Genomic DNA, 22536 nt, shown 5'->3' on the forward strand with positions numbered 1-22536 from the left:
AATTCATGCATCTCAGAACCTTAAACTCATTGTTTTCGGAAAATTCTTAAAATAAGTATTTGTTTCAATTAATTAATTTTCATGCCAAAATTTTAAAAAAATATATCAAATTGTTCAATTTCGGAAGTATCATTTTTTAAGTGAACATGTGATATATATGTACTGTGGGTGCGCTATAACCATCCATGTCTTGGGGAGCAAAATGTCCAATGATCGTTAAGTGAGGGCATTGATGCTGACACCATTTAAATTACTATTTATATTTTAATCTCTAGTGTAACTGAAGAACAGTTTAGCTGATATTTTTAGAATACCACTGCCAAATCGGATGTAAAGATGCTTTAATTTTCTATGAGTTAATTACTTACGTTTTGAAGGATAAATTGATAGTTTACCTGAGCATAGTTCTTTACTCACCTGCAAGAAAAATAAAAGAATATTAATTGAGTTAAATTGTTTTCAAAAATGATACAGTTTGTGATTGTTACTACAGGGGAGAATTTTTTTTGATTGGTTCCGCCTAATCTTTAGTGATTAACTTCATTGGTGAGATTTTTCTGTAAATCCGTCCCTAAGTAAATTGGTTTTTGTATCATTGCACAATGGTTACAAACAATGATTACTGACGCCATAACAATGTGAACTTTTCCCATTTGATGAAGAGGCTGAATTAGAGTTAGTAAAGAAGTTTTAGAACTCTTTTTTTTTTTAAATTAAACTAAATTGGCCGAATATATTTAAATCCATAAAAACGTTATTAAATCGAAATGAATATTGATAATTTATTGTTTATGGTTAGTGAACGTTCAATCATTTGGTCATTGTTATTCCGCCCGTATAGCCGGAAGTAGCCGTTACCATTAGAAGCTTAGCCTCCCTAAAGTGAGTTATGCTTAACATCCAGCCATCCATAATTCATTTAATTAAATCATAATCTATTGTAGCACGTAACAGATGGAGCAATAGTTTCAATCTCGGATAATCCTTAGTATATGAATGTGCGACACGAGGTTAGCATGCTAAGCAACCATTATGAATAGTGTCAGATCTGCTTTCATCATTAAACTGATTTCTGAAAGTCGAATTCACAGGAGGATACAATAATATCTTTTTTTGCACTTAATAAGTGCTAAATAAATTTTAGAACTATAGTTCGAACACTTAGTTATGATAACCTTGCTTTGGGTTTTGATGATAACCAAAATAAATCTCACCCTCAACTCTGCTGACTGGAAGATCTCTTCAAGTTCTGACATCTAACTAATACCTAATTTTTAGCTTACAATTACCATTTTTAGTGATGTTATTTTTGCTTAAGTTAGACAATCGTCTAACATGGAACTTGTACATGGGGCTTATAAGACAGAAACTTAACTGACGTCATGGACTTTTCGAGTTTCGGAACTGTAGCCTTCATCACGTTTTCGGTGTTCCATTTTTTTTTTAATCCATTCTCGTTTTCAGAATTTTCATACCAAGTTACAAGATCATTTTAATCCTCTCGTATGATCTCTCAGCGTACCCACTTCACTTCGACAATCTACCGCGATGTTTAAAAACGTCGCCAGCTATTGGATATCCTTATTCCCGTGCTCTTAACCTATCCTAGAGTGTTCCAGTGCTGTCTCATCACGTATCCCAGTTGTGGTGCTGCATCTAGCTCACTGACAACTCTATTAAAAACCTTTGTTGTTGCTTACAGTTTGTTCAGAGGAAATAAATAGAATGTATACATATTATTTAGGAAGAGATTTAAAAAAGAAAAGAAAAAGGAACTACCTAATTTTATAGCCACTTGCAATATAAAGAACGCAGGGTAAAACTGCAATTGATGAAATCAAAGAAATAACTAATCTCTAACTAAAAACTTTAGACGTGTGAAACTTCACAAACATTTTTGCATTATAAGCTTTCTATAGGTGTTTTGGAATTTAGAAAATTACCACTTTTAGATGCACTTGGAAAGAGAAAACTGCAATTTAAGCACGAATATTTTGGGCTGACGAACATTTAAAAAGTCATTCCTAAATCAAGTTTATTTTGCCACAGAAAATAATTTTCATAACTTCCCCTTAACAATGTCGTAAGATAAGCAGCAACCATAAAAATAAACAGATCAAGCAGGTTTATCTAAGCTGATTAGATGGTAAACCAAGCTAAAAGGATGATTACCCACGAACTGAAGAAAAAAAAGATGCTTATAAATAAAAAAAAAAAACTGGAAGGAAGGGCATTTAGAAGAGGAGAGTTATCTGGATAAAGCCGTATTTAAAATGGAGGCTCCTGGATATAGAAGATCTTCAACAAAAATTAGGAGTCCGTGAGCAATTCAACTCCGAGACGCAAACGCCTTCCAGCGAAATGATTAATAAAGCATTATACTTTATTTATTATACAGTTATTATTACACAAATTCATATTTAATCAAACAATTTGTTTTATGTGAACTATTTTTCCATTCAGTTGCGTGAGAATCATCTAAGATCAACCATGTTAACCACTTATTAATATTTTATTTTAACTTTTAGTTTATTTTCTCATTTAACAAATAGTCATGTTACATTTTTTATTTTCATACAAAAAGTTCTCTAAAATAATAATTTTTTTCTCTATTTCATTTTTAGAAATGAAAACTATATAATAAATCCAAGAGGGTTGTTCTATTGTGTTAATTTTTATTATGTAAATTTATAAGTAACTTATTTCGTTTAAAATCAAATTTTTCTTTCTCGTATTTTTAAAATTGTTACTGTACAGAACTTTTAATAGGCTTTAAAAGTTATTTGCCTGTTGAACGGAATCCATGATATATTAATTTGCATATAAATCTTTAAAAAAAGAGATATAAATCCCAAGGTGACACTACTAAGACCCATCTGGACCTACGGAGCTGAGCTGTGGGGCTCTGCGAAACCTTCCAACATCCAAAGAATCCAATCCTTTCAATCTAAAGTCCTTCGGCATATCGTCAACGCTCTCCTTATTATGTATCCAATTTAACCCTCCACACAGACCTCAATATCCCTTTTTGTCAATGACCTAATCCATTCTCGGCTTCCTTAATTTCCATAATAGCGTAACCATACATCCTAATCTCACAGCACAAGCCTTATCCACAACATCCCACCCCGACAGTCCTCCACGACGCCTGAAACGACGTTGGCCCCGCGAACTTTTATCAATTTCCTAAACTTCCTTCCAACCTCTAGAGAGTTCCAGCATTGGCTGGGGCCCCTCTCGGCATGCCTTCCCGATTGTGGCGCTGGATCCTCCAGGATTCAGCCTACAATCTGTGCATAACTCAATTAAGTACACATTTACTTGATGTATATGTATACAGGTTGTAAATAAATAAATATATACAATATATAAAAAAAAATCCTGAGGTGGAATCCCTTGAGAATGATGTACTGAAATTGAAAAATTTATATTGTAAAGTGGTATATATCCGGTAGCAGGATTTTGGGCAAATCTTTATTGTGATCTTTTTTATTGGTTTCAACTTGATTGGATATCATTTCCGGTAAAAAACTGGGAATCAAAAATTTAGCATAATTACAATACTTCTTCTTATTTCAGTAAGAGAAAGATCTCATTACTTGAAATTCAGGTTGTTAGTATTTGTCTAACTGTGGCTTTTGGCGTTCGATTTCCAGTTATGGATAGATTATTAACCAGATTAAAAAAATGCACGTTAACTATTAAATTAAATGTAATATTTGCATTTATAATCTTCAGTTAATGTTATAATCTCTGTTCTAATCTTCGGCATTCCCCCGACTGGCTGCCCTTATAAATCCATTACAGATTTATATAATAATTTGTCATAATAGCAATTTCGTGGCTTTATACAAATTGTACAAATTAACATAATTTGTCTCTGCCTAACCAATATGCCGAGATAGGGGTCTCTGGGTGTGTGTGTGTGTGTGTGTCCCTACACAGGGGGGAGCTCGAAACTAGGCAGGGGGTTACCCCCACTGTTAGCGGTTGATATGGCTAATGTGGTACATCCCTTAGTTTCTATTTAGGTCAACCCAACTGGAAATTTGTCCCTTTGTGCTATTTTGCCTTCGTCCATTGTCACTTCTTTGTTTCTTTCTATACACAGCCATCATAATATATAAGTCTAGACTTTTCTTTTATTATGGAAGTCTTTTATTTTTGCATTATTAAACAGTTAATTTTGGTTACTTCCGTTCGTAATTTCAATTAAAAAGTCTTTATGAAGTTAATACAAAATTCTCTTAAGTTAATATTATTAAAGTTTGATTTCTTTTCTCGAACTCACTTCTAATACAGCCCAGACTGTTTGCATTTCTCTTGCCATCCTTAATTTTTTTATTTAAGTAATCATTATTATTATAATTTTTAATTATTTGTTAGTTTAGATAATATAGTTTAGTGTGCTCGACAAAAGTTTGGGAGGAATACAAAAATTTAGTTAGCATTTATGGGAAGAGAAACATTCTATTTCCGCTGCAAATAAAGGCATATCATTTATATTCATACCTAATCATGATATTCAAATTTTTATTATGTATTTTTCAAACTCTCAGAATGTAAAATTTTCTAGCTGCATACAATGTTCCGCTATAATATACACGAAGATGTAGAACAATCTCACAAACATGAATACCTGAATGATATTTCATTTATATACATTGAATTTATACATAGATTTGCAAAAGAATAGTTATATATAGTTAAACTTTATTCATCAATATTTTAAACAAAACAGTATTCGCCATTTTTGACGAGAGTTGAAAGGAAGTTTATTTTCATGGGTTTCCGGATTGGTTTAAACTAAAGCAATAATTGCATTTCAGCAGTAGTTTTGCTTTTATATTTTGTTGATGGTCGTGGAATTTTTGCCTCGAAAAGTTGTTTTGAAATATAAATAGTTATTGCCTGATTTGCATTTTATATGCGTTTTAGAATAGCGACTATTAGCCACCAAATCCAGTTGAATGTTTAATAGCAAAGTTAAAATTTTATCTCTAAACTCTAGAATAGCTGTATAATCATACTTAATTTGCATTAAAATATAATAATAATTCCATACAGATCCAGGGTGTCTGATCAGACAATCTTATTTAAACTCTTTTGAAGAAAGGCAATTCCATTATATCAGAATTTTGAAGGCGCCAAACGGTTTGGATTTTATTTAATGGTTAATAAAAGAAATTTGCAGTAAAGTATGTTTGCTAGTCGCCTCGGTCCGCGACACCTAATTGGTAGTTGGACGTTAAGCCCCGCCTGAAATAATAGGCGATTACTTTACTTTAATTCCATACAGAAATAAGTAATGGATGGAGTAGCATATTTTTGTTCCAAATGGATGGATTTCTTAGGTTAGGATTAACTGTGATATCATACGACCACTTAGTTATTAATGGCAACTATGATAATTTCGCATTTCATTCATTTTGAGTTGAGATTCTGTTACGACCAAAAGCTCATCCAATTTTTGGTTTTACCAACACATACGAGGGTCGTTTGATAAGTCCGTGCAAAGTCAGAGAGATAGCACCACTGGCGCGTATCGAGGTTATGTTTAGTTAGTAGCATCTCTTGGAAGAACACACACCAAGTTTCAGCCAGATCGGTCTATTTCTTAGTGTTTGGCATTCGTTTGAATCGAGGAAGTCGAGTGATTTGCAGCTGTTCCAGAAGAATCCGCAGGACTTTAAGCGTCGTTTCGTCACTGTGGATGAAACATGGTTACATAACTACACTCCTGAGACCAAAGAACAATCTAAACAATGGGTTACCAAGGGGGAATCTGCCCCAAAAAAGGCGAAGACCGTTCCTTCGGCCGGAAAGATTATGGCGACTGTCTTTTGGGATTCGCAAGGAATAATCCTCATCGACTATCTGGAAAAGGGTAAAACTATTACAGGTGCATATTATTCATCGTTATTGGACCGTTTGAAAACCGAGCTGCAAGAAAAACGCCCACGATTGGCCCACAAAAAAGTCCTTTTCCATCACGACAACGCACCAGCTCACACCTCAGCAGTTGTGGTCGCAAAATTAATGGAAATAGGGTTCCAACTCGTTTCACATCCCCCCTATTCTCCAGACTTGGCTCCCTCGGACTACTATTTGTTCCCCAATATGAAGAAATGGCTGGCGGGAAAAAGATTTTATTCAAACGAGGAGGTGATTGCAAAAACGAATGGCTATTTTTCAGACTTGGACAAATCCTATTATTCGGAAGGGATCAACAAACTAGAGCAGCGTTGGACGAAGTGTATAAGCCTAAAAGGAGACTACTATGTTGAAAAATAAAAAAGGTTTACCCCAAAAAATTAAGTAGTTTTTATTTTTGCACGGACTTTTCAAACGACCCTCGTAAGTTATCCTGTGCAATCTCTTTGTTCCAATATTCTTTGATTCACAAACTTTGGTTTACCTTTTCGTGTGGTGCATAAGTCTAGTGGTTGTGAGTTGTATGAGCTCAATGAACTAATTGTTCAGTCCAACACTAATTATCTGTCAGCAAATGTGGAATGGTCCCATCAATAAATGTGGAGACAATATTCTGAAAAATTTCAAGATTCATTTTAAACCCATCCATTTGGGTACACCATAGTTCACAGAATTTAATCCTACACTAAATACCCATTTGGATTCTTCCTAGTTGAATTAATTTTAAATTTTCTTCCAGATAAAGTACGACGGTACGACGGTAAAGTAGCTGGTGTGCCTCCAATTGTGAAAATAACCTGGAGCTTCAAAACTTAACGGTAATTGCTCGGTTATTCGAAATTTGTTACTTCATCTTAAAAATATGAATTTTAAAATTTTAATTAATTTTAGAAAATAATAAGGTTTGTTTCTATTCATTCTTGTAATAACAAAATCAATTTAAGAAAAAACTGTTGACTGGTTGCATAAAGTTTAATATTTTTGTTATAACTTTTAACAACAATTCCAGACTTGCAAACGTGAAACTCAATTCAACTATAACACCAATAACTTCTTTTCTAAAGCTTTGCATATCAATAACTGGGAGCTCTCTCAGAAGTTATATTTCACTTGATTATGTATTCATAAACTTTCAAGAAAGGAAAACCCAAAAAAAGCAAAAACCCGCTGAATAGAAGGGTACGTGAAATAAATGTTACTGGCTTGGAAATATTCTGTCAGATTTGATGGAATTTCTAATAGCGGAAAATTACGAGATTTTTTGTATTTTAAATTTAAATTTGATAGGAAAATGATTTAGAAAATCTGAATTGATTGTTACACCTGTTGAATACAAGATCGCTTGCAGTGAAAACTGTAAGGGCCCTCCAGTGCAACCTCAATTAAATATAAAATTTAAACCTTCGCGATTATCGGACGTCCACACACATATATATTTTTTACTTTACTACAAAGTTCTGATATTAAACATTAAATAAAATCCAAGACCTAGACTGGCAGAATCGAACCCACTAACCAACAATTCAGTTTTTGCAGTCCGGCTAAGAATAGACCCACGGTATGCCTCTGCCTTTCGTAAGAGGCGACTAAAAGAGGTTCTTTTGCTTACTATCCGCGATTTTTGACGGTTCGTTCCTTTTTCCCTTTTTCCGGATTTATTAAGTGTACATCCTTATCCTGATCCTTATAAGTTCCTTGTATTAGCTGTACTGGTAACAGAAACTTCACCTCCCCTAGCTTACCTGAGAATGCGTAAGATGTTGCAGCTAAGCTTGTCTTACTCTCCAATATATTTTTATTCTACTGAATATACTGGTTTAAATATAGTTTCAGTTGAAATGTTTCAAAATGAAATTGATAGACTTTCATATATGTGTGGCACGTAAAACGAATATAAAGAAAAATTATTGGATCAATTTTTTCAATGTTCACACATTCTATGTAAGGCATGCTGTGGCAATGGTTATTGCAACTATTTGGGTTTAGCTTATTCCACTGGGTAAACGCTAACTCACGTACGTGAGTATTCCACGTGGGCTCACAAACCCATACCTCTCCCCAACAACACTCACTCAACACCATTCTGGGTTTATCAAACTCAATGCCCATCAATGGCTTTGAAAGATGATTGGGGTCTTATCCATAGGTTATAAATTCAATTTGTCCAAAATATTTTGTGCAACCCCTGCATGTTAATGGGGTTGAACGGCCAAAGTTAGGGTCAGCAAAATATGAAATTCTACCCACTTTTCCCCAATCCAAATCCTGTGTAGGTGAATTTTATTTTTAACAAGAATGCAATATTTTACTCGAAATAATTGGTGCCCCAAAATATACGTAAATAAAAATATATAGCGTGCATTCTATTCTATCCTTTCGCAATATGGTTGTGTTAACATTTTTCTGCAGTAGTTCATGTTCATATACACCCTTGGGGTTTTCAACACGGGCGAAAAGGGTTCTAGTGTTAAAAGCGTGCTCTGGTTGCCAAAGTCAGCACTATATTCAATGAAAACCAAAAAGGGAGAGTTCTGCAATTGCTCCGCAATAAACCAGACAGCCAATGGACGGATCATTGAACATGCTACACTTTTAGTTCAATACTAAAGAGTATTTTTTCATTTTGTTTAAACGTGATGCTTAGTACGATCGTGGAATCGATATAACTTTAATCTTTCAAAAATAATAATGGATTCCCTTCTTATGTTTGTAATTATGGTGAATTTTAGTCAATACGTCTTCTGTTTTTCTCCTTCAAAAATTTGGTCGTATTTGAAGACATAAAAAAAACACATTTAATTGTTAGCACTTTACTCTTCAATTTTGTGTACTTTGATTGAATGTAAAACAAATTATAATTTCTCAATCTTTTATTCACGCCACGTTTAATCTAAAGTAATGTGTACGCTTAAGTAAAATTGTATACGAGACATAGTAGTGATAGTATCGAAGGAACTGTAGCTTGAAGATAAATGGTATCTAATTAAGATACTATTAATTAACGTTTTAGCTATATTCTAACTTAATTATGCTTGCACAAGCTATCTAAAATAATTGCTTATGAAATATATTGGTGCAGTTTGCAATATGCAATGGCGACACTATTTTTTAGGCTCTAAGACTGAGTTTTTAATTGGAGTTTTCAATTTCTTTCATTGATGCTTTGATTTGATTAAGAAAAATAATTTAAATTACGTTCTTTTACGGAAAAATGAAGCCTAATCTTTCAAGAATTACACGAAAGGCTGATTCTTTTCACAGCCTCCTGTATTTGCGCTCCAGTTGGAGATGATTAACTGTTTGATAGTATTGAAACTATAAAGACTAGTTTTACGGCTACCTTCTTGGGTTGTTGAAAAGATGATGCCCGCTTTAATCATGATGATCTTGTATCATTCATGAATCATGAACTTTATTTACTTTATTAAAGTTTAATGCTCTGTTAATAATACCCAATGTTCAGTTAGAAAAGTATCGTTTGTTCATTCCAGACAATTGTTAACTCTGTTCTGTACGACAAAGTTCTTGGCTTGAAGTGAAAACGAAAACTCATCACTTCACCCTCCTCCCTTCCTAAAATGTATGGTAAAAACGGTTGCGAATGAAGAAGATTCTTGGCCAAAACATATGGACTTAATAGGAAGAAGGTAACCTCCTGGAGAAGCCATCCTAATACGGAGTTTTTGCGTCTATGCGTTGTAAAATGATATCAAGTTGTGTAGGCAGTCCATGAGATTAGAACTGCATTCAATGAGGTGCCCAGATATTAAAGCTATGTCGGATCAATACGTTTAGTAGGATTTCAGAAGCATGTTGATCGCCCGGAATTGGGAAGATGACGTATTAAACTGGGAAGAATGGCGGAAATGAACGGAACAATTCTTTCTAGCTGAAATTGGCAATTCAATTCCCATGGGAATCATAAATGGGCCACTAGCTTAAGCCCTTAATTATACAACTTAGTTTGAAACATTTTATCTTTAAATAAATGACTTTAAACGATTTTGAGAACTCACAGAACTTAGTGTTAGTGCGCAACACATGGGTTGCTATTTTAGAATAAGTATTGAACATATGGGTTTTATTTTAGAACAACTAACATATGATTGAAGTGTTAAGAACTTTATTAGTATTCAGTTTGTAGTTAAGTTGGTATTTGGTTTTGGGTTTTGGATCTGGAGAAGCAGACAAATGTGGTAAATGTCATATTTATTGTTAATTTGATAGCACATATTATTCATATAAGTACCAAAATATTTATTGTTTATAGAAACGAGTTGCGAGTTCTGAGTTGAGAATTGTTTGGTTGAATAAACTCCGTTGCACAGAATCCTGTTGTTTTGATCTGGATCCAAATACACTTAGTTAGTCGATTTCAAGGGCTACGTGCTATTTACAGTTAATAACTTCAAAGTTATCTCGTACTACATCCAAAAAAATCAGCACAGAACCAATTATCGTCCCCACTAATAACTATAACTAACTATAGTCAGCTACTACTAATTGCCCAAAACTAATCGGTTAGCTTATCACCAGCAAAAATACATTAATTTAGAAGACAAAATTCACCCACCAGATGTCGTTAGTATAAATTAAAGATTATAATTTTGTTTAAATCTAGTTTACATTAGTAATTCGATATCTCTCGTAGTAATCACATTTATTGGTAATCACAAAAGTCCCTACTGGGATGCAATCGTATTTAATTCAGAATATTTGTTTGCTCATATGTGACCTAATTCTAGCAAGATGGCTAATCCTGTTCCAGTGAGGGTGTACGTCACAGTTTGTTAGGGGGGGCAAACAAATGGATATAATGCGCGTTTGTGTGATTATATATAACTGTTTCTGATTGGTATTCCTGTTACAATACTAATAACAGATTGGTATAATAATTAGATTCTATAGATATTAGTGTTCGCAACTATTGGTGCTCTTAATTTAAATTTAATGTTCAGAGCCCTAAACTAGACTTAAAAGAACAGAACTAAACAGACGCTATCGACTACTTAAAAGACTCTTAGACGATAGAACAAAACTCTCTCTCGGGACAACAAAATACTGATTTATTGTTCTATTTTGGAACCCATCTGGGCGTATTGGATAGAGATGTGGGGTTCAACCAAACGCTCAAATCTCCAAAGGATTCAATCTCTTCAATCTAAAATACTTCGAACTATTGTAAACGCTCCATTTCTCAACCTGATTATACACACTGACCTTAACATTCCATTTGTCTCACAAGACGCTAAATCTTCATTTCAATCTGCAATCACATGTGAATCCTCTAGCTCCAATTCATTCTTCTAGTACTCTTCCTGACAACCCGACAAGACGCCTTAAAAGACAGTGGCCTCGTGATCTTCTCTCTAGTGAAGAGAGTGGCTAACAGTCTAATGTTTTGGAGTGTAACCACTGGGGTAACTTTTCCACTAGTTTGCTTCTAATGTTCATTATTATCACTGTTACTTATACAGCCAACGCGCTGATTGTTGCACAAATAAACGAAATTCTTCTTCTACTTTATTAGGCTCAACAGCCTTTGTAGGTCCTTGGTACTGCTTTAGCAGACCTACCTCAAAGCCCCACTGCCATTGTTCTTCCTTTTCCTCGATCTTCAGCATTTCTGTAGCCAACTGTAACCTCCAGATCTTCTAGACCAGGAGTCTTCAATCTTTTACACTTTAAGGAACCCTTGGAGTTCATGGTCTTTCTTGGAAGAATCTCATGTTTAAGTAGCAGATAAAATAGTTTATCAAAGCTTTTTTCTGCCCAAATTCGCAAAATTATTCTTGTATCTTTAATAAGATAAGACGATTGTGTAGATGATTTCCATTTTACGTGCGTTTTGGTTGAGCAAATAGTGATCACTTGCGGAACCGTTGTCAACGTTCCAGAATTCTTATATTCAAGAAAATTACATCAAATTTTTGTAAGTTTAAGTTACAAAGTTGTAAACGAACAAAGTAGTATTAGCGGTGTTCTAACCAAGAAGCTAACTGTAAAAGGATTTAAGTTTTGTCAGTTATTTAGGCAAAGAATAATGCATTTACCTCTGAGTACCTTCAGCTAAATTTGGGAGGATGTAAAGAGAGAAAACATTTTTAAAGGCTAAACTCTGGAAAAGTCTGTAAATAACTAATTAAGAAAAAATGTTACCACTCTGGTTTTTCACCGCTTCCATCTCAGGCAACTCCATTCGTAAAAACTCTCCCATCAACCAAGGACCCTCTCTTTTTTAACAGTCAGATTGAGCAGAGCAAACTTTGCCGTTACACAATGGCTACAATCCCACTTTGCCGAAAAGAAAACTTTAACTCTATTACTTTTTATGATTCAATTAAAGAATTTTCTTGCAAGTCTTGTCGAGATAAAGTACCGGTCCACTAAATAATACCAGTTTTTATTTCCGTCATCGTGTCCATTAGTTCTTTCAAGAACAATAGCTTAAGTTCGCCATTTTTTTAAACATTTATTTACCCTCAATTTTATTTTATCCTCTACAAACATACTAAATTGCACGGCAAAAATTGCTACGATAGTAGTTACGATAGTTCCTTATTTTCTTTTGGTATTTGAGTTATTTTATTTTTTAAGAATGCACTGCAGCCTTCCAAGATCTATCGTGTCCCTCTTACTGGAGCTAGGTAAACTCTTACAGCATCTCTTCCAGGTCATGAGGTCCATGAAAACTTAGGAACTGAGTGATTTTTTGGGAGAGTATAGTCCATTGAACTTGAATTTGGTCACTTTCCAATTGAATTTCATGTGCTGAACTGATAAATAGCTAAATTTGAGTATTTACAGCAATATCAAAGATGGACAACCTCCTTTATAAAAAAACAGGTAGATTAGAAACGAAGGTTAATAAAGGTTCTTCTTTTCGAATATTGGAGACCTAAATCCGTGTAATTTAGTTGAATAAAATACTATGTAAATCGGATAAATTTAGCAATACTTTCCAATAGTTAGAACAGAACATCTATTTCATCTGCTCTACTAAGAGCGAGATGTTATCGTGTCTTCCTGTAGGAACATGTACATATTAAAAGGTGGAAACTCTTTGTGAGTTAGTTGTCTGCGTAGTAGTAAAGCTCCTTCTTGAGGCAGTTTGTTTGAAGGAGAGAAGTTGAGGAAGCTAAGACTCTGTCAGTCTCTACTCTAACCCCGTATATCAAACTGTGACAGCTAGCGCCTGCTCAGTAAATACAATACGATTACGTTTGTACATTATCCATCTATATTAGTTTGTTTTTACCAATGTTGGTACCAAATTTCCTTTATTATATCTTCAGATTTACAATAAAATGAACTTTACAACGTCACTCTATTTGTAAATATTATTTTTCACTCTTTATCTCTTACATAGTATTAGCAATCGTATTTTTATTTTTAACGAAAAAATAAATGTTTTGAAGAATCTTAAGTTTCAAAAAAAACCTTTTGTACTAATTGTCTGCATATATTTTGAATATCAGGGCACCCAAAACAATAAGTACCATCGCTCATAAAAGTAAATCCAGGCGGTCTCTTACTCTTTGAATTAATAACATCGCAGAACTCAGAAATTAGTAGCCAGCCCAGATGTCTAAGAAAATCACGTCCCATTAATTGATTATCCTTCTTTTATAATTTCAGCACCATAATTGATGTCACAACTAGCTCTGGGATGAAAAGCCAGTTTTTTTGGCTAAGCTTAACAGATTAGCGCCCTATTTCTTGGGTACCCCTTTTTCTGCCCTGAAGCGCCAGAGAACATCACAGAATCATGTATTCAAAACGTCAAAATTCATTATGAGTGTGATTGTACTATATCTACGGTGACCGTACGTTCTTTATTTAAGAGGACAGTCCTTTATTTTGTAATGTAGATGCAAATTTTAAAATAAATTCGCATATTTTCATTGGTGAATAATATTTGAACGAATGAAAAAGAACCCAGGTAAAGGTAAGCACATTAGAAGCATTTATTTCCGGCAAATGCAACTTTCAAATGTAATGTATGGAATTTTATGAATTTAAAGCGTGAACCGGCGCTATTAAAAGAAATTAATTCTACTGAAAAGTATCACAATTAATGTTATTTAAATTTTTACAATGTGCCTGTATGTGTAATAATTAAGATTGTTTTTTTTTGCGTTTATTTATGCTATAATCAGCGCGTGAGCGCTATAAGTAACAGTGATAACCGAGTAACAAAAGATAAGGTAACGAGTGGAGAAGTTACCCAGTGGTAACACTCCCAAATATTAGATGGTTAGTCACTCTTTTCACTGGAGAGGAGATCACGAGGCCACTGTCTATTAAGGCATCTTATCCGGGTTGTCAGGAAAAGTTCTAGAAGAAAGATTTTTAGCAAGAGGATTTATATGAGATTGCAAGTTGAAGTGGAGTTTTCTGTATCGCGCTTTCAGCGACTTGTGTGTCAAAAGGAATGTTAAGGACAGTGTGTATAGTCTGGTTGGAGACATAAAAAAGAGCGTGTACAATAGTTCGAAGTATTTTAGATTGAAGAGATTGGAATCCTTTGAAGATTGGAGCGTTTGGTTGAACCCCACAGCTCTATTCATACGCCCAGATGGGTTTCAAAATAGAAGTATAAATTAGTCTTTTGTTGTCCAGAGAGAGTTTTGATCTGTCGTCTAAGAGTCTTTTAAGTTGTCGATAGCGTCTGTTCAGTTCTGTTCTTTTAAATCTAGTGTGGGGGGTTAGGATTGTTTAAAATTTTAATGTATGCAACGTTGTATTGCACTATTTTCGTAATCAATGTTATGAACTTATGAATTTTATAAGGTATTTTCGATATGTGCTTCATTTAACCCCCAAAAATATGGTCACCGTAGTTATATATAAACAAAAAATGTCTAAGAATGAGTTTAAAATGCAAAAGTGAATAGTTTTACTTCTAAAGTCCAAGCCTCCCTCTTCCTGAAATAAATTCTGGGTGAGTCCCTAATGGAAAATGTATAAAAACAGTTTTTCAGCAAGCAAATAAATAAGACTATTCGCTAAAACTTTTCCGTATCCCCTAAAGTTACGTTAACACCAAACAAACTAGTGTCTAGCACAAGAACAAAAAAAAACTAAAACTGTTATTTCTTGTGCCCTAAATAGAATTTTCTTGAACTTATTCGAGTCTTTCAGAGAATCATAGAGCGACTATTAAAATAAATAAATAAATAGAGTTAACAATTGGTTAAAATGCTTAACTCTGACCGAGCGAGCATTCCCTCAATTCCACGAATGCTTGTATCAAAAGACACAAATATTTCCTGTAATAAATGTGATTTCAGGATGCCTGCATCCTTCTTCGTACAACTAGGAAGAGGAAGAAAACAAATTAAAATGAAATAACAAAAGAACGTGTTCTTTATAACCAGTACTTCCTGAATCCGGGTGGGATTAATTTACACGTTCGTACAATTCAATAAATATTTATTATACAAAATAATAATAATATGCGTAGTCAACTGCTGCGCAGAAACCAACCAGTTTTGCTGAAAATGTCACGTTTTGCAAACATTTGTGCAGTTTACTATCAGGTTTTCATAATAATAAAGGAGCAGTTTTTTTCCCTTAGCTAAAATTGCAAACTATTCAGTGTTTATTTTGTATGCTTTTGTCCCTTCCTCTGAATCTGCTTTAAAATCTGTTTTTTTTTCTTTTTAAAACAATTCTTTTCTGATGTTCAAGGGTTGGAAGAATCAAATTTTCTTTTGTACTCTAACCCCGGGAATTTCCTTGGTTTTTGATTAAGAGTTGAGGTAGCGGGATAGTCCATGTCTGGGACATAGAATAGAATAGATTAAATTAGGGCGGCCTCAAGGCCTACGCCACTGCGACCCCTTTGGATCTATTGTGGCTGGGGAGCTTTAGAGCTCGCCCTCCAGACCCGTCCGTTCAAATCAGACTCTTAATCAGAATCAGAGCGTCTCCTGGGTAAAGCTCTCAGGCCTTGGTTTTTCCTCCCCGAGAAGTAACATCCTTAGCCATACAAGCCCCTCACACTGACACAACACGTGCAGTTTATGTCCGGGACATGATTCAAAGCTTATTTTTTTGGGTTATTTCCAGTGTTCTGTAACAAAAGCTAACCGTATTTCTACGTAGATGAACTACAATCGTAGCGCTTTGGCTTGGCGGCCATCAACTCTGGCTGATCAGTGTGTTTCCCTTATCGACTTCCACTTCTTCTTATTCTTCTTTTACCATTATTTGTTCTACGCTCGCGTAATGCTTGAGTAGTTCTTTTACAATCTGCAGATGTGTACAGTGTTATTTTGGACGTAGCCAAAATAAATAACCTAGTCAATATTTTGGATAAATTTTAATATTAGGCAATAACCAATTTCAGGTTCTTGAAATTGCGAAGTCTGAAGAAACATTTATATGATTGACCTTCAGATTTCAAGCAGGAGACAGCGGTGAAAAGATCACGCTAGGTTTCATTTAGATTGAAAATAAAGAGAATCCGATTCACACCTGTATCATTTCTAATCCTTTTATGAAAACTAAAAGAATTAAAAGTAAATATTTGGAGTAGACAACGAAGTAAAATAAAAAACAAGATCTATGAAAAGATAAAACTGATATTAAAAGCAGCTGCAGTAAAGTTTTATATAAACTGATAGTGATCAGTTTGTAAAGGAGAAAAGTTCACGTCAAGTTCACAAAGCGCTAAAACGCCCTGGAACATCCTAGATATTATCAGATTCCCTTTTACATCAAAGTATGACTCCGCAGCAGCTGTTTGTCAAGGAGATAGAAATGAGATTGGAGATATTACAAGCTATTTATTCTAGTTGCATTATTCTATCAGCTAAAATACATTATCTTAGAGCATTATTGATTTCAGTATAATTTATTCTTTAAAAAAATAATAATAAAGTGATTTAATTATTAAATTATTATTTAAAATTCTTAAATACAGCTGTACGAGGTGTGGCTATTAAATAACGAGACTATTGCTATAAAACATTTCATTTTAAATTTATACATATTTAGTTATTATCACCTTCAATATACACCCCTCCTCTATCCCTACAACGCTCCATGCGAATTTACCATTGTTAGAAACCGTGCTGGAAGTCTTTTTCTGTGAGCACCTGCATGACGCTTGCCGCTTTTTCTTTCAAAGCTTCAACGGACTGCAATCGTGTTCCTTTTAATGCAGATTTGACTTTGGGGAACCAGATAAAAGTCACATGGAGCCAGGTCAAGCGAATAAGGCGGATGGCCTAAAACTGGGATGTTGTGCTTTTGGCTAGAAACGTCTTGACAGACAATGCAGTGTGAGCCGGCACGTTGTCTTGATGGAGAACCCCGTGACTTGTTCTTCCACAAATCGGGTCGTTTTTTCCTTACTCTTTTACGGAGTTGAGCAAGCACCTCCCTTAATTATAATCGATATTTTCATCCGTTTTGGACGTGGAAGGGCGACCTGGGCGGTCATCATCTCCGACGTCTTCTCGGCCATCTTGGAAACGCTTGAACCACTTCATAAACTTGTGCACGTGATAAACATTCATCGCCATAAACTTCTTTTAATAAAAGTTAAGTTTCAGTAGCGGTTTTACCCAGTTTCATGTGAAATTTCACGACAATTCGTTTGCTCAACTACATGTGTAGAATCATGTTTACGGCAAAACGAAACTAACACCTCTTACACAAACGATGGTTCCGGTCAAACAGATTTCTCTACAAACACGTGAGACGCTGCAATCGAAAGAGAAGGCTTTACGCTGCACAGCTGTCGGTCGTTAAGATTTGGCTCATGCATAGTTCTTCTGTAGCAGCATCAATCTCGTTATTAATAGCCATATCTCGTAAAATTCTTCGCTATAAATTCTATCGCTAATACTAAGGAAATTCATAGAAAAATAGAACCTCGCTAAAGGCGATTAATCTAGAAGTCACAAAGCCAATGTCTACGAGGTCTACGCCCTAATTCGATATCTGTACATGTCTTAGCAGACGGAAGTCTTTTGGAAAGAATCTCTTTCCTGTACATGAACCTTGCTGTGAGATTAGACGATGTTTTTTTTTCTTTTTGTCCGGCAGGAGTTTGAAGAGCAAGCAGGGAAACATAGTTCATCGTGAGATTGGCGCAAGACTTGGAGCAGACAAGATGGTTGTAATATTGTGGGCAGTAAGAGAGTATGTTACTTCTTTCTTCTATCTGCGAAGAGGCCATTGGTGCAGAAGAAATGGTCCTTCGATCGGCTCAGAAGTGGTTCCCCCACTTCTTTAAATACTAGTTATTGTTCAGCAATTGTTTGGAAATATTAGTAAATATCTATTTCCCTAACAGAATTCCTTTAGCCCAAGATAGCGGGCGACTTAGGTTGGAGGAATAGGAGTTAAATTATAGTAAATAAGATGGTGAAAATAATATTTTTGGATTTGGTTTGATTAGGATGAATTTCCCATAATTTATTGTAGTTTTTAAACCATACTTCTAAGGTTCTGAGATGGAATTTTAAGGTTACGATGTGTCTCTAATGGCTTGCTATGAGGTGAATGAATTGTGAGGGTCGTCCGCATTTGTGAGAAGTATAGTTTCCGAATAGGTTGGAATTGTCCGCTGAGGATATACTGTATGCTGGACGGATACCGCCTTACAGGACATCCTCTTCGGCTGAACTCTATAGTGAGGCTGAAGGACCGACGTGTTGTTGACTTGAAGATCTGTAAAATTAGATACATAGACAACCAGGAGTTGTTTTTTTAGTAATATACAGAAAAACTGCGCAAGAACTTTACTTAGAATTTAATAATCTTAAACGATTATCATGTCTTCAAACAGTTAACTTATTTTAAAGATAATCAAGGATTAATTTTTTAGAAAAAATGTCTTAAAAGGCAGAAAATGTTTTAAGAGAACAATAGTGCTTCTACTTAAGGAATTTTGGCCGCCAAGATATTGTCAAGCTGATGATCCGCAATTAAAGTTAATCAAATTTAATCAAGACTGTCTTTCTAGCAAACTAGTAAAACGAATACAAATTTTAGTTATATAAGAATGATGGCTTTATTTAATAAATATTCTTAAAACAAAATTTTTGTACCAAATATTTAATAATCTAGAGAGCACCATGTTGGAATTAGGTAATTTCTATTGTTCTAAACTGAATTAATTTCAAACCAATTACTGCAAAAACCATTCATTCAATTATATTATATAATTATTACTAAGGCTTATTCAAAATATATAATATATATGTATATGTATACGTAATTGTTCATGGAAATGCAAAATGCATTGTTGTTATTTAATTAACCCCAGTTTTAATTGACTGCACAAAAACAAAGTGATCAACTCAATTTACAATTGTCTCATTGTGTGCTCAATTACATCGAGTTCTTTAATCGATAACAATATATTAAACTAGATACGTGGAGAATTTAGAATGGATTGGAAATCTGCTTTTCTAAAAAGGCCAATTTCCTTAAAAATTAATTCATTTTTAAAATCTTGTCATCTCCAGGGATTCAGGCCCAAGAAAAGAGAATTGATACAATCTTCCGTTTGCAAAGATTGGGACCAGAAATACTCGTATTTATCTGAAAAATCTATTTAGAAGATTCTAACATCAAGTTGTTAGATAGTTTGCAGCTGATTTCTTTAATATTAAGAAGGGAATCGTGTAAATTATTCTGCAATTCATTCAGGAATGTACCAATACGAGGTGTGTTCAAAAAGTAACGGGAATTTTTAAATTTCGCGGGTTTGGAGAGTCTGATTGTAAATTTTTTTTTTCATTATGTTGGTACACATGCCCCTGAAGTACGATAAAATTTTCAGTAATATTCATTGTTTACTTCTTAAGTGGCAGCCGTTAAGGTTAGACGTGTTTTTCGAGCTTGGCGATTTTTGTTTGTTAAAAAAAATGGATCAAAGAATTTGTATTAAATTTTGCGTAAAAAATGAAATAAAGTGTAATAAAGTGTGTGAAATGTTAATAAAGGCATATGGTGAGTCTGCTATGAGTAAAACAAGGATTTACGAGTGGTATAAGCGTTTCCAAGATGGCCGCGAAAACGTTGAAGATGACGAACGACCTGGACGTCCAAGCACATCAACAACCGATGAAAACGTGAAAAAAGTGAAAGAAATGGTTATGAACGATCGCCGAATCACAATCAGAGAAGTCGCTGATGATGTTGCCATATCAATTGGCTCATGCCATGAAATTTTTTCGGATGTTTTGGGTATGAAACGTGTGGCAGCAAAATTTGTTCCAAAATTGTTGAATTTCGAACAAAAACAGCGGAGAATGGAAGTTGCACAAGAGTCACTCAATGAAGTCGACAACGATGCGGATCTACTGAAACGTGTTATAACAGGTGACGAAACATGGGTTTACGGATATGATGTCGAAACTAAGGCTCAATCGTCCCAGTGGAGGCATTCTGGATCGCCAAGACCGAAAAAGGCTCGACAAGTGTGGTCGAATGTGAAGGTTATGCTCACTGTGTTCTTCGATTTTAATGGCATAGTGCATCATGAATTCTTGCCACAAGGTCAAACAATCAATAAGGAGTACTACCTACAAGTTCAACGCCGTTTGCGTGAAGCAATCCGAAAAAAACGCCCGGATATGTGGCAAAACAATTCATGGATTTTGCACCACGATAATGCACCTGCTCACACTTCATTGCTTGTTCGTGAATTTTTGGCCAAAAACAAAACTTTAACGATGCCCCAGCCTCCATATTCGCCAGACATGGCTCCATGTGACTTTTTTCTATTTCCAAACATAAAGAGAACATTAAAAGGCCATCGTTTTACAAGCATAGATGTCATTAAAAGCGAATCGCTGAAAGAGCTGAAAGCTATCACAAAGATCGAGTTTCAGAAGTGTTTCGAGGATTGGAAAAAGCGCTGGCACAAGTGTATTGTATGCGAAGGGGACTACTTTGAAGGCGACAATATTAATGTAGATGAATAAATAAATATTTTTTTCAAAAAACGAAAATTCCCGTTACTTTTTGAACACACCTCGTATATTTTGCTAATATTAACACTTGCCTTAGTAGCTATTAACTGAGTTCGAGTCGGATTTTCCTCGAGAATTTGCTTGTTTATCATTTTCAATCAAATGAGGTAAGCACACTCAGAATGTTTTTCTGCCAGCGAGAGGTTCCGGTTTCAGAATTAAATGCATTGCTTTTTCATTTTTTTTTCTTAGATTATGTTTACAAAATCATGCATGCAACTGATATTTTAAAGCCAAAAAATGAACATTAATAATGTTGACTTTTAATAATTATACGCATCTGTGAGCTTCTCGGACGGCTTACAGCGTAATAAAACTTAGTAAGCTTTGGAAAACTTGCACAGTCTTTCAAACTGGGCTAGTTGAAATGAATTGACCCGTTGAAATTGTTGAAACATCCTGGTAGCTCTATGGGCTATCAAATGCCTACGAAGTTAGTGTAGGTAAAACTGCCTAGATAGGCAATTCTGGTTTGTACCGTTGCATTCTTTGTGGAAGCAAAGGGCATTCACATTAAACCTATTACCTTTTTCAGTTAGTATCTTTTAAGGAAGGACCACAAGAAGGATAAGAAAAAGGAAGTCATTCAGAAAAAAATTTTTGGTCCTTAATAACATGTAAAAATGTAAATTATTTTAAAACAGAAGATTTCCGAAGTTACGTTATTCCTTCATATAGTCATGGATGTCAGACATGGCCTGTCCCAAAATAGTATGGAAAGAACTAACGTAAGGACAAAGAAGGAAGAAGATAAGATTAGGGTGAGAAAAACAAACTTCCAGGATATTAAGGATACTGTGCTGCATTTAAAGTGGTACTAAGCAGGACAAATGTCCCGAAGGATGGTGCTAGTAAAGCAAATCGTAACGCTGTCAGAATGGTGCCCCTGTCCATCAGATAAGAAGACGCTGGATGACCAAGGAAGAGCTGGAGGAATGACTTGGACAGATTTGTTAGTACCTTGTGACAGAAATCTGAGAAGGACAAGCACGCTTGGGAGATTTCCCAGGGGAACATAGAGTGTTTTTTATTTTATCTTACTATTTTTATATTTATCAAAGTCTAAATTTTTAATTGATTTTCAATTTTTTAGATTAATTCGGTACATTTTCTTTAAAATAAAGGTTTATTATTATTGTTATTATTATTCAATTTAGAGCGCGTCAGCCTCTAAGGACACTGGCGCCCCGATCCTTTTTTCAGTGCACTGCCAGCCTCCGGACAGTTCTCTAATTCCAGAGTTTGTTTCTCTCCTTACAGACAAAAAGAGTTCATCACCGGAGCTCTATAAAGATTCTAGAAAGAAGAAACTCTTAAAGTAGGCAACTCAGGGTTCTTCGCGTGGGAATCCAGTAACGTTAACCACTCAGCAACTACCCTCCCTTATTATATTATTATTATTTTTTTTTTTTTAGCGCATCAACAGCTGAGGTTATTAGCGCTCGGAGCTTTTTTCAGTGCACTGCCGGCCTCCGGACAGTGTTCTCTCGTTACAGACAACACTGTCCATCACCGGACAGTGAGCTGTAAGAAGCTCCTAGAAAGAGAAAATCTAAGGGTTAGCAGCTGGATTCGAACCCGGGACCTCCGCGTGGGAATCGAG

The 22536-nt window shown here is 34.9% G+C and overlaps 1 protein-coding gene, 1 long non-coding RNA gene and 1 other non-coding gene across 3 annotated transcripts in view; 2 read left to right on the forward strand and 1 right to left on the reverse strand.

Moving 5' to 3' along the window:
* Positions 1-22536, reverse strand: part of LOC141447018 (metabotropic glutamate receptor 2-like) — a 531413-nt gene that overhangs the window by 457139 nt on the left and 51738 nt on the right. The gene's annotated exons all lie outside the window — the stretch shown is intronic.
* LOC141447668 (U4atac minor spliceosomal RNA) lies at positions 179-313 on the forward strand. Its single transcript, XR_012454509.1, has one exon. It is a non-coding gene; the product is annotated as a U4atac minor spliceosomal RNA (small nuclear RNA).
* On the forward strand, positions 9995-16779 carry LOC141447021 (uncharacterized). The gene is made up of 3 exons (XR_012454079.1): positions 9995-10130; positions 15228-15347; positions 16289-16779. It is a non-coding gene; the product is annotated as an uncharacterized lncRNA (long non-coding RNA).

The sequence above is a fragment of the Rhodnius prolixus genome, unplaced genomic scaffold, assembly GCF_049639745.1.
Source record: "Rhodnius prolixus isolate KJV_2025 unplaced genomic scaffold, Rpr scaffold_7, whole genome shotgun sequence".
NCBI lineage: Eukaryota > Metazoa > Arthropoda > Insecta > Hemiptera > Reduviidae > Rhodnius > Rhodnius prolixus.